The 12852-nt window shown below is 48.3% G+C and overlaps 1 pseudogene; it reads right to left on the bottom strand.

The window, feature by feature from the left end:
- LOC101952745 (cytochrome P450 4B1-like) overlaps positions 1-11940 on the bottom strand; it is a 28209-nt pseudogene extending 16269 nt beyond the window's left edge.
- Between the last annotated feature and the right edge of the window lie 912 nt (positions 11941-12852).

Raw genomic sequence — 12852 nt, 5'->3', positions numbered from 1 at the left:
GTTCTGAGGGGGGCAGTCGGGGGCTAGAAGTGGGAGGGGTCGGATAGAGGGTGGGGGCCAGGCTGTTTGGGGAGGCATAGCTTTCCCTATCCAGCCCTCTATTCAGTTCTGCAACCCCGATGTGGCCCTCAGGCCAAAAAGTTTGCTCACCACTGGTCTAGTAGTTGAGGTTGGTCTATGATCAGTTTACACAGACACACACATAGTACAGTCCCAATTGCTACCTTACTGGTTTCACACCCACACTTACCCACCCATCCAAACAAAAGTACAGTCCCAAGAAACACACACACACACCAGTACAGTCCCAAGACACACACACACACACACACACGCACGCACGCACGTGCTACAGTCCCAGTTGCTACTTTACCATTTGAAGGTGGCCATACAGCCAGTGGGTGGGAGGTCCTGGGAAACTTTTGAAGATTTTGAGGAGTTTCTGCCTCCTCCAGTACAGCTGGATTGCTTTCAGAACCACACAGGCGAGACACACCACGGCCATCAGCTGAAACATCTGGGAGACAGCTCCATTCAGCCATACCCCAGAAGGGTTCATTACTGTCTCCAGTACAGATTTCATGCGGCTGCCCTCATTCGCAGGCACTGTATAAAACCCCCAACCCTGTCAGCTTCTGCTGCGCTCTGTACTTCCTGTATGCACAGAGTCAAGCTTAAGCTTGTCTCTGTCACCAACAGAAGCTGGTCCAATAAAAGAGATTACCTCACCCCCCTTGTCTCTAGAGTAAATCCTATGAACTGCATCCTCCACTGCAGCTACGCTGATTCACAAATGCAGCAGATTTACCAAATGGTAGAACCCAGGGAAGTGGCCCAGGGAATTGAAGCAGTTTTGTCGGAGAAGTTAAGGAGAGGCAGCCGGAGGCTGCTATCTGTAGGGTCCCTGGGCTGGGACCCAGAGTAGTGGGTGCGTCCGTCTCCCCCCCACTCGCCACTAGGGAAGTGGCTGGACTATAGAGCTGGGAGATACTTCCCCCTTCCCCCCCAGAAGGGGGAAAACATGGATGGTGGTATGGACAGAGGGCCGAGTCATGAAGAGGACTCTGTGGTTCCTGGAATCAGGCATTTCTGCAGGCAGAGAAGGCGGCGGGAGAGGCCTCACCAGAAGAGAGCTGAGAGAGCTAACCCCCGAGACGGCCAGCAGGAAGTGCCGCTCTGGTGAGTGAATCCCGTCATGGTGCCCCAGAGCTGCTGAGAGCTCCAAATGACAGACGCTTCAGAGAGGAGGGAGCTGTCTGCTGGCATTTCTTGGTGAGCCAAGGGAAATGACAGGATGGGCCAGGCCTCATTTGTGTTTCCCATATGTGGCAGTTTGGGGAACTGTGGTCAAAATTCAGTTACATTTTAAAACTGGGGGTAATAAAACACTGTTATCCCTGTGGGTAAGAAAAGAGGAGGAGAACTGCTTTGGAGAGAGCCCAGCAGAGGGCAACAATTAGGAGGCTGTGGCACATGACTTATGAGGAGAGGCTGAGGGTACTGGGCTTATTTAGTCTGCAGAAGAGAAGAGTGACAGGGATCAGAAGGGAGGTTCCAGAGAGGATGGAGCTTGGCTGTTCTCAGTGATAACAGATGACAGAACAAGGAGCAATGGTCTCAAGTTGCAGTGGGGGAGGTCTAGGTTGACTATTAGGAAACATTATTTCACTGGGAGAATGGTAAAGCACTGGAAGTGGTTACCTAGGGAGGTGGTGGAATCTCCATCCTTAGAGGTTTTTAAGGCCCAGCTTGACAAAGCCCTGGCTGGGATGATTTAGTTGGGGTTGGTCCTGCTTTGAGCAGGGGGTTGGACTAAATGACCTCCTAAGGTCTCTTCCAACCCTAATCTTCTATGATTCAGTTAATATTAACAACAAGAGGGAAGGAATGGAAGCCAAAATAGGGAAAAAACAGGTTAAAGAAATATTTAGATAAGTTACATGTATTCAAGTCAGCAGGGCCTGATTAAATTTTTCTTAGATTACTCAAGGAACTAGCTGAAGCAATTTTGGAACTGTTAGTTATTATCTTCAAGAACTCACGGAAGACAGATGAGGCCCCAGAGGACTGGAGAAGGTCAAACATAGTACCTGTCTTTAAAGGGGGAACAAAGAAGACCCAGGGAATTATAAACCAGTCAGCCTAACTTTTATATCTGGGAAGATACTGGAACAAATATGGGTCACCCTAACCATCACTGCAGTCTGGCAAGGTTGGGTACTGGAGCCCCGACAATATGAAAGAAGGAGGAGGGGCTGCTACCTTAGGTGGCAATGCTATCTCTGGTAGCAAGTATTGTGCTCAGTGCTATGTCACTGACCTGTCTCTGAAGAGTGGAGGAGAGGGAGCTTTCATGAAGAAGACATGGCTTTGCAGACCGTGGCAGACACAGAGGTGTTATTGAGGCAGGTCAGCTGAGGAACTCTAATGAGGGTCCCTGCTACCCAACAATGAGAGGAGTAATCAGTGCAGCTGGGTGAACTGGTATAGCTCCCGGAGCAGATCGGGCAGCGCTTTCCACTGGGGCTGGAGATAGACCTGCCTGAATTCCGCTTAGCCGTGACAACAAACCGTGAGTAACGTTTTCTTTGTTTTGTACAATGGACTCAGTGCTTGTGAGGAGAAGTGTTGCCTGTCGGGACACCTCAGGGAGTATGTAGTTTTCCTAGGTTTCTGGGCAGGGGCATGAGTCAGTGTTGTTTGCTACATTTTCAGAAGGAACCTTAGACATTTGAACCAGCTCTTTGTACTGCCTGTAACCTCTGGTACAAGGGTCACACTGATTTTTGTTGCTGGTTTTCAGGAGTTATTGCAAGATGGGTTAGGTCCTTCTTAATTTACATTCCTGAGTCCTTTCCCTGTTCTCATCCCCTTGTTTTAGCTTACCTTGTTCCTATCCAGGGATTAAACTGTATTTTTTATGTGGACTGAGATTCAATGTGTGACGGATTAGATCACAGAAACCCGCTTGGGAGCTGCCACCTGAAGTGCAAAGACTACTTCTACCCCTGCCTTCCCTGCCAGCTCAGGACTCCAGCACCCTGTCTTGCTGAGCCAGACACTCCTGTCTGCTCCAACACAAACCCAGGGTCTGAATTACTTGCCCCAATGCTGCAAGTTTACCTGAAAGCAGCTAACAGAAGTATTCCTGTCTTTAGCACTCAGATGCCCAACTCCCAGTGGGGTCTAAACCCAAATAAATCCGTTTTACCCTGTACAAAGCTTATGCAGGATAAACTCAAAAATTCTTCGTCCTCTATAACACTGATAGAGAGATATGCACAGCTGTTTGCTCCCCCAGGTATTAATACATACTCTAAGTTAATTAATAAGTAAAAAGTGATTTCATTAAATACAGAAAGTAAGTCACCAAGCAAAATAAAATAAAATGCGCAAATCTATGTCTAATCAAACTAAATACAGATAATCTCACCCTCAGAGATGCTTCAGTAAGTTTTTTCCTCAGACTGGACACCTTCCAGGCCTTCTTTTCCCTGGAACAGCTCTTGTTCTAGCTCAGGGGGTAGCTAGGGAATTCTTCATGATGACTCCTCTCCTGCTTTGTTCTCCTCCACCCCTTTATATATCTTTTGCATAAGGCAGAAATCCTTTGTCCGTCTGGGTTTTGACCCCCCCTCACTGAAAAAACACCAGGTTAAAAGATAAATTCCAGTTCAGGTGACATGATCACATTTCACTGCAAGACTTCATTGTCCACTTGCCAGCACACATCTATACAGGAAAACTTACAGGTAAAACAGAGCCATCTGCAGTCAGTTGTCCTGGTTGATAGGAGCCATCAAGATTCCAAACCACCATTAATGGCCCGCACTTTGCATAATTACACTAGGTCCTCAGAGTTATATTTCATATTTCTAGTTTCAGGTACAAGAGTGATACATTTATACAAATAGGTTGACCACACTAAGTAGATTATAAGCTTTGTAATGATACCTTACAAGAGACCTTTTGTATGAAGCCAGCTATGCCCCTCTGCTATGTACATCAGCCAAACTGGACAGTCCCTACATAAAAGGATAAATGGACACAAGTCAGATATTAGGAATGGGAGTATACAAAAACCTGTAGGAGAACACTTCAACCTTCCTGGCCACACAATAGCAGATTTTAAGGTAGCCATCCTGCAGCAAAAAAACTTCAGGACTAGACTTCAAAGAGAAACTGCTGAGCTTCAGTTAATTTGCAAATTTGACACCATCAGCTCAGGATTAAACAAAGACTGTGAATGGCTAGCCAACTACAAAAGCAGTTTCTCCTCCCTGGTGTTCACACCTCAACTACTAGAAGAGGGCCTCATCCTCCCTGACTGAACTAACCTCGTTATCTCCAGACTGATTCTGGCCTGCATATTTATACCTGCCTCTGGAAATTTCCATTATATGCGTCTGACGAAGTGGGTCTTCACCCACGAAAGCTCATGCTCCAATACATCTGTTAGTCTATAAGGTGCCACCGGACTCTTTGTTGCTTTTTACAGATCCAGAATAACACGGCTACCCCTTTGATACTTTGTGTGAAGCATATTTCAGTTACATTATATTCAAACTCATTAGCATATTTTCATAAAATCATATAGAGTGTAACGTCACACTCTCACTCATCATTAAATTCATTTACTGCTTGCTTAGGACACTCATTGCTGACTCAACCCACACAGATGGCCATACCTAGGGTGACCAGATGTCCCGATTTTATAGGGACAGTCCCGATTTTTGGGTCTTTTTCTTATATAGGCTCCTATTACCCCCCACTCCCGTCCTGATTTTTCACACTTGCTGTCTGGTCACCCTAGCCATACCTGACACACAGCCTTCAGACTAGATGTTGATAATGTTGTTTCTGAACTTCGGTTCTGATCATTGATGTTACTTTCTTGTCCTGCTCCCCTAACAACGCAGGGTTTTGCTTCCAGAAAAATCTACTGTCCTGAATCAAGTTGTCTCCCCATGGGTAGCCCCTGGGAACAGCAAACATCTCAGCATTTTACACTCCAGAATATGTCACCGAGTAGTTGAAGATTATGAATGTGTTTATTGAAATGCTCTCAACAAAACCTGGACAAGTAATTGAGTATTCAAAAAACACCACAACTCTTTATTAAGGGATTCAACTACAGAAGGCATTGCCAGATCCATTCCTGAGAAAACTGCACCCGATTTAGTAAATATGGATCTCCACGAGCAACTTTTATAACGCACAAACCCTGTTCTCTCTTGCAAATCTAGGGCAACGCCGCTGAGATCAATGGAATTATGCAGTGATTTACAACTGGGTAAGTGAGATCAAAATCTGGCTTTGACCATTGATTAAATCAGATTGCATTTAACAGGACAATTTTGCTCCCAACACTTTTTCCATCTTGGCCCAAAGATAAATGGGAAGCTCACTTCCTAGTGTGGAGAGGAAAATACTTCCCCCTGCTACTCTGGCAGACATAATAATAAGATCCTCGTTGCTTTGTAAGGTGGGTCGGAAGGCATAGATAAAGGGGATTGGAAAGCCAAAAGAGAGAGAAGTTTCTCTATACAGAATATAATGATGCCCTCACTCTACTGGATTTTAAAACCAGTGATTTCCTGTTGTAGTTTCCTTTGTGTTCCTGTATATGGCCTATCTATAAACATCATTGACCAAATTCTCAGCTGGTGTATATTGGCATAACTCCAAGTCAATGAAGCTATGTCACTTTGCAGTGGCTGAAGATCAGGCCCCATAAGAATGTCTCCACCCAGCCTCACCCTTCATTCTCCCCCACACACTAGTACGGTAATTTACTGTTCCTCAGATTTAAGATGTGCAAATCTACTAAGAAAGTCTTGTGACTTGCAAGCTTTGCTGAAAAAAAATAGCAAAGATCGTTTCAGAATGAAATATCAAAGATATTAGGAAAGTTTCTTTAAATGCAAGTGTAATAAATTGGAATAAATTGCCTAGGAAGGTTGTGGAATCTCCATCTCTGGAGATATTTAAGAGTAGGTTAGATAAATGTCTATCAGGGATGGTCTAGACAGTATTTGGTCCTGCCAGGCGGGCAGGGGACTGGACTCAATGACCTCTCGAGGTCCCTTCCAGTCCTAGAATCTATGAATCTATGTATTCCAGTCCTGGAGCGCAGGATAAGCTCAGTTACTTCATTAGGAGGTGTAGTCAGGTCAGGTGAGAGTTCGAAGTGGAGGAGGGTTAGGGCAAGAGCCACTTTCAACTCAGTCATGGCAAACTGCTGCCCGATGCAGTTCCTGAGAAGAGAAGGAAAAACACTTAGTCTGTACGGGAGATTTATGGGCTAAGTCATTAATGGTCTGACTCAAACCCACCGGAGTGTAAAGAGAGGTACCTGCTCTAGTGGACAGGGAGTGAAGGGGAGTCTGGGTTCCATTACTGACTCTGCCACTGAGTCACGTCCCTGTTCTGTACCTCAGTTTCCCCTCCAAGCCTTTAACTATTTTGATTGTGAGCTCTTCCAAGCAGGGTTTACTTTGATGACCGCCACCTTGACTGACACATCGAGGACTGACTCAGGGACCTCCAGAGCTAAAAGCATGAACACATACAGCTTGAGATAAATATCTGGGCTCTCAAAGTGGAATCATAACAGACGAGTAGCTTCTGCGGATTGGGCAGAGAGGGGAATGTCTAAACACTCTCATCAGTGGTTACTCTGTCTCTTCCTATGTGTATGTACAGGTCCTGGCACAGCGGGGCCCTGTAATATTGGTTAGTGCCTCTAGGTACTACTGTAATAAAAATAATATATTTATAGTCAATGGACTTGGGATCAAGCACTAAAGGACAATCTATGATAATCATCGCTTCTGAGAACAATTAGAGGTACACGAGGTAATTTTCTCTCCGCTCTTTGTAGTTTCCAGTTTTCTGGTTGTAGGTTTCACGCAATTAATTAATTAATACGTCACTGTGGTTCAGCAGCAAAGGGCATAAAGGCGAAGGAATGCTGATCAGACAAGTTGTCTTGTGAAAATCTTCGGGGGTCAAACACCTGGAAGAAAAGATCACTTGTACTCTAAAGACATTTAGTGACAAAGCTACTGCTGGGTTTGGCAACTGTGTTCACACAGCAAGGTCCCATTTCTTCCCTCGGCTAGTTAGATGGTCCCCCATCTCCTCTGTAACTGAGGGTACAATTGGGCCCCATTCTGCACTGACTGGCATCCAGGGGTAGGCACCACCATGTTGCACGACGGACACTTGACAAAATTACCGGACTGAGTGACGGACATTGGTGGGGGTTGGGGGTGGAGGTTATGTCATTCAGTCATCATTCAACCTGTAAAATAACGCACAATTGTCCACACTGAAAAAACCCAGTAACCTAGCTAGCTAGTTAATAATAATAATAAATTCAACTCACTTTAGTGTTTTGAATGTACCTCACCACGGCAGTCAATATTTTTTTTGTGGGATGGGGCATTGAAATAAATATTTATCCTAAAACCATATATCCAGTGCATTGTTGTTACTACTTATTTATTGTTCTTGTTTAAATAATATGTCTGTTGGGAGGATGAGGGCGTGTGTGTGTGTAGGCAGAAGGAGGATTAGCATCTCCCACTGACCAGGGTACACCATTTACTCCATGTCTGGGACCAAGGGATCGCTCTCCTCTGTTTGTGTCCCTTACCTGGGAGATCCCCCATCGTGTCACTGGATGTGGGAAGCGGAGATGGGGGGATCTCTCAGTAGAGCAGGGTTTCCCTTCCCCACATGGTGACTAGGGCAACCTCCTTCTGGGCAGCGGTTATCCAGGGTGGGAGTGCATCTCCCCTACCTCCTGTCCAGGGCATCCCCTCCAAGGGGCAGGCTTTGGCTGTGGGCAGGGGTCTGTTGTGAGCAGGAGCCAGGGTGGAAGAAATTCTGGGGGGGGGCCTCACCTCCGGTGGCTCCCCATCATCCCTCGTCCCTGCTGTTGCTGGGAAGCTAGGCTGAGGGGGGGTGTGCAGTGGGGGGGCAGCACTGAGGGGCTGGAGCTAGGCTGAGGGGGGCTATGAAGCGGGGGGGGGCACTGAGAGGCTGGAGCTGGGCTGAGGGGGCTGTGAAGTGGGGCGGGGCGGCACTACTTAAAGAGCTATTCTCACTGTAACAGCCAGCGCCCCTAAGGTATGAGGATTCATTCTATACTTGCATGGATCCCCCTTCATTGTCTGTGGTGCCTTTATGGGCATCGTCCTTCTCATGGCCACTTTGGGGCTATCTGGAGCAGTGACCCCATCTGTCATTTGTTCTGTGTTTGTACAGCATCTAGTCCTAGAACAATGTGGCCCCGATTTAGTCATAATCCCTAGGTACTACCACAACAGTAATTATAATAATTAGAGCTTCCTACACTAGAAAGGGAGAACAACGGAAGACTCTGGGATGTCATGTAGGAAATGTTCTGTGCTGCTTTTCCTGGGAACAACTTAGATACTATGGTGGTGGGTGCTCTAGGAAACCCTAAGACAGACACATTTCTGAGGATGCAGGTGTTTGGTTCCCATTTCCCGTTGTGGGTGAGTATAGAAAGTGCCCCAATTTAACGGTGAAGAGCTATGCATTTGGGAAGGGTATAAAGGAGGGAATTGCAATAATCTAAAGAAGAGACAAGCTGGAAGAAGAGTCTGAATGGTTCTCTGTGGAAATAACACTTGGCCTTTGCAGTGGGAGAGAGCATCAAGTGTGAACCTTTCTGAACTAAGCGCCAATGACCGTACCTCCATGGCCAAACACAGTGTTGGCATAATCAGGGTGGTTGACTGTTAAGGCAGCCATGAAACCTCCAATCCATTTGGGGTAGGCATGGGGTACTTTTTTGCCCAAAACAGCAACTTGTTTAATTCTCCACCTTGAGAAATCTGCAATGATAGTGAAAAGAGAGTGAGGGAGAACTTAGGGAGAAAGGGGTGAAGTCACCTCAGCCTGGAAAGTCTGTACAAGGCCATCTGGGCCGCTCGAGGGCTCTCTGTGGGAGATAGGGAGCAGTGGAGTGGATTTGCAATGAGGGGCTCTGCCCCTTGAGATGGAGGGAAGATGCCATGCTGGCCCCAAAGTGGCTGGGGTAGAAAGGACCCAAATCTACACACAGTGGCTACGCAGTTCCAGAGGGAGCAGCATTGCAGCTCTGTCTCCTTTGCAAATCACAATGGTAAAGCTTAACACTCCCCTTGCACTGGGGAAATGAGGCAGCTGCTTGGAAAATTTGCTATTTTTTTCAGAGAAATGTCAAAAATTAAACTTTGTCAACATTTTCCTCTGAATTTTTAAAATAAAATACTGAAACCCCAAACCTGAAAATGTTGGGGGTGCTTGAAAGCTGTTTTAAGTTACAATTCTTAGGTTTAAAAAAATTTCAGCTTGAAAAACAGTTTCTGGTTTTGCATCAAAAAAGGAACTCCATCAAAAATGAATTTCCCCTGCAAAATTTTTGCTTTAGAAAAAAGGTCGTTTTTTGGCTAAAACTGCATGTTGATGAAAAAATATTGACATTGCAAGAGGCAAAGCAGGGCAGAACCAGGCTCAACATTTTAAACCAGCGACACTCAGACTTCAGTGGGTCAGGAGCCAAATTAGTGATCAACATTCCCCAAAAGAGCCACAGTAGTGAGAATTCATTGCTTCATTTACTATAGTACTATAGATTCATCTTTAAACAGTATGACAGGGAATATTTAATTTATATCTATCTATTTATCTAGTATTATTATTATTTATTATTATTCTCATAGCACAATGACTGACCAAGTATTATTATTTTATTTGTCCCTGTAGCGAGGTGGTCTGGCTCCCCGCCGCCCCAGAGGCGGATGACCCTCTGTGGACACCAAAGTGGGCGGAGCCAGGAAACCCTACGCCTGCCCCTCAGAGGTCAGGGCGAAGGACAGGAAGTATAAAAGCCCGACCCCAGAGCTCACTTGACTCTCAGCCACCGGAGTGACTAGACACTTGTGGCGTAGCTCCCGGTGGGGAGACCAAGGAGATCGGCGGCCGACCCGAGGACTGGCCAGACCAGCCAACGCCTGATGGTAGACCGAGCCCAGAGATGCTGCCAAACCTACCACTCGCCCATTACCCCAAGGGAATGCCAGGCCTATCATGTGCCAGTTACCCCGAGGAGCTACCAAGCCTACCACTCGCCAGCTATCCCGAGGAGTCCATGGTGTGTGACCCCGTGGAGGATGCCGTCTGGATCCAGGAGCCTCTAGAGAGGGAGAAAGGAAGTAGCCTAGGGGTAGCTGCCCCGAGTCCGGCTGCAACACTGCCAGAGCCAAGGTCAGTGTGTTGTGGTCAGGATCCCCACTGACACAGCAGCGGGTCTTCTGCCGCGGCTAGGGCCCCGGGCTGGGACACAGTGGAGTGGGTGGGCCTGCTTCCCCCCTGCCACCCACCTCGCGGGTGGCCGTCTCCCCCTCTCCCCGGCCACTCGGAGCCAGGAGCCTGGGGTTTGCTGTTCAACCTGTTTGCTCAGCCCCTGCCTCAGGGGCGGAGCTACTGCCTGTTTATATTGAACCTGTTTGCTCAGCCCCTGCCTGAGGGCCTGAGCTACTGACTGTTTGTTGCCCACCCTGATCTAGGGCCAGGGCCTGCTACTATTCAACTGTTTGCTCAGCCTCTGCCAGAGGGCCGGAGCTGCTGACTGCAGCTAATTCCCCGACACAACTGACCAAAGTAGCGAGGCGGTCTGGCTCCCCGCTGCCCCGGAGGGGGACAAGCCCCGGCCAACCAGCTTATAGTCCCCCACAAACATGACACTAACATACGATTGTGGCGTCTGTTAAAGGGTAGGACAAGAAAGCCGCCGCCTGCCTGGATCCTTTCCTAACGGACAGATTTCACAGACCCCACTCACTGTATTTACCTTCCCTCTGCCTATTCTCTGTTGACCCTAATCTGGATGGTGTGTGCGTATACATAGCTGCATAACCCCACGTCTTTCCCTACCTGAGAGCTGTGGCCATACAGCCAGTGGCTGGGGGGACCTGGGAAACTCTCAAAAGCTTTGAGGAGCTGTTGTCTCTTGCGATACAGCTGGATTGCTTTCAGCAGCACGTAGATGAGACAAAATCCAGCGGCCAGGTACAAAAGCAGAGAGGAAGAGGTCGCTATTTTCTCCAGTGCAAATGCCATGGTCCTGCAGCTTCTGTGGCAGTGACAGACTCTGAATCTCTCACCGTGCTCACATTCCTTTTGGGTCTGGATTAGCTAATAGTCAAAGCAATATAACTCCCTCCCCTTTCCCACACAAGCTTGTGTGGAATGCTGTGTGCCGAGTAACCTATTGGGAATGTACAGGCGAAAGTTCTGAAGTTCTCACCAGCAACTGGTCAGACTTTGCTTGGCAGGAGAAGACCCAACTGTCCTGTGAGTTCATCTGTCCTTTCCCCCTACTTCAGGCATTTAGCAGTGCCCGAAGGAAACTTCTTATTACAGAGGATGAAGAAGAAACTTCCCATGTGGACAGGGTTATCCTATCACGGCAGGATTTCTTGCACCCTTTCTCTGAAGTCGCTGGTGCAAGCCAGGATTGTCAGAGAGGAGGAGGATGAACTAAATGGACCTCTGGTCTCATCCAGTCCATATGCCAGCCAGTCCTATGTTGCATGGTAGAAGGTGCACAAACACCCACAGTGCCGCCTAGTGGTCAGGCGGGGGTCGGCAGGCTGTCTTCCCATTGAAAAAGTGGTCCTGCCTTTCAGTGCCCTGCCCCAAGATGGGAATCCTCCGAGAGGCAAAGGGATTTGGGGAATGGGCCCTTGGGCAGTCAAGGTCTATTCCAGAAGGGCTATCATCTTAGATCAGTGGTCCCTTAACCGTGGGGCACGCCTCCTTAGAGAAGCCTGGAGGAACGTTCTGGGGGGCACGGTGGGGTCTGGGCCGGCCTCCAGCTCCACTCTGGCCTACCCCCTGCTGCAGCTCCAGCCCCAGCTGCGGCCCCGTTCCTGCCCCTGACCACAGCCCCACTCCCAGCCGAGGCCCCAGCAGAGCCGGCCCTGCTCTCAACCGGAGCCCTTGGCTCCCGGACCTGCTCCTGGGCCCAGCTCCTGACCTTGGCTTCTGGGGGAGGCACGGACCAGATGAGGGCGGATGACAAAAAAGGTTTGGGGACCAGTGCCTTAAGTGAAGGTCCCTGGTGCTGTAATGTCCTCTGGGAGTGGATAGGAGAGCCCGGTCTTTAGTCTCCACTGGGCTCTGGATCGGGGCCAAATGGTGGGCAGTTACAATGGACACATTGGGGTGTCAAGCCGCTTCCCCTTCCTACCCCTTTAGCTTCATGGAGTAAGTCACTTCAGCCAAGTCTCTGACCTGCACGCTCAGTCATTTCTCTCTCCTTTGTAGGTTCCCACTGGTTAGTGCAGTCAGTCCTCAGGCAAGGATCTCCTGGGCAGTATTTTCCCCTCAGAGCACCAGTCTGCTCCCTTCCACTACCTACCCCCTCTGAGCCGCTCTGCTCTGCTTCTCCTTTTAAGCTCTGCCTCCAGTCTGTGCAGGCTTTGCAGGTGTGGCTGGTCACGGCCGCTTGGGCTTACATTAGCTTCATGGAACGTTAGCGCTTTATGCAACAACCCTTCCACCAGCCGACCTAAGAGAGGCCCAGCTCTTGTTGCAAGAGAACTGGCCAGGGATAGGGTTGACATTGCCTTGCTCAGTGAACGAAGGTCAATTGGCAGAGATGGGTGCAGGATACACATTCTTCTGGGGGGGTTGCCCAACCTCAGAGCCAGGACAACTGTATGTTGGCTTTACCATTAGCAACTCCATTGCTTGCAAGCTTAAAAGTCTACCTAAAGGCATAAGTGATCATCCAATGGTTTTGTAGTTGCCATTGAAACATAAGCGGTA

This window comes from Chrysemys picta, chromosome 8 (genome assembly GCF_011386835.1).
Source record: "Chrysemys picta bellii isolate R12L10 chromosome 8, ASM1138683v2, whole genome shotgun sequence".
Classification (NCBI taxonomy): Eukaryota; Metazoa; Chordata; order Testudines; family Emydidae; genus Chrysemys; species Chrysemys picta.
This window is presented reverse-complemented; position numbering and strand designations above follow the sequence as displayed.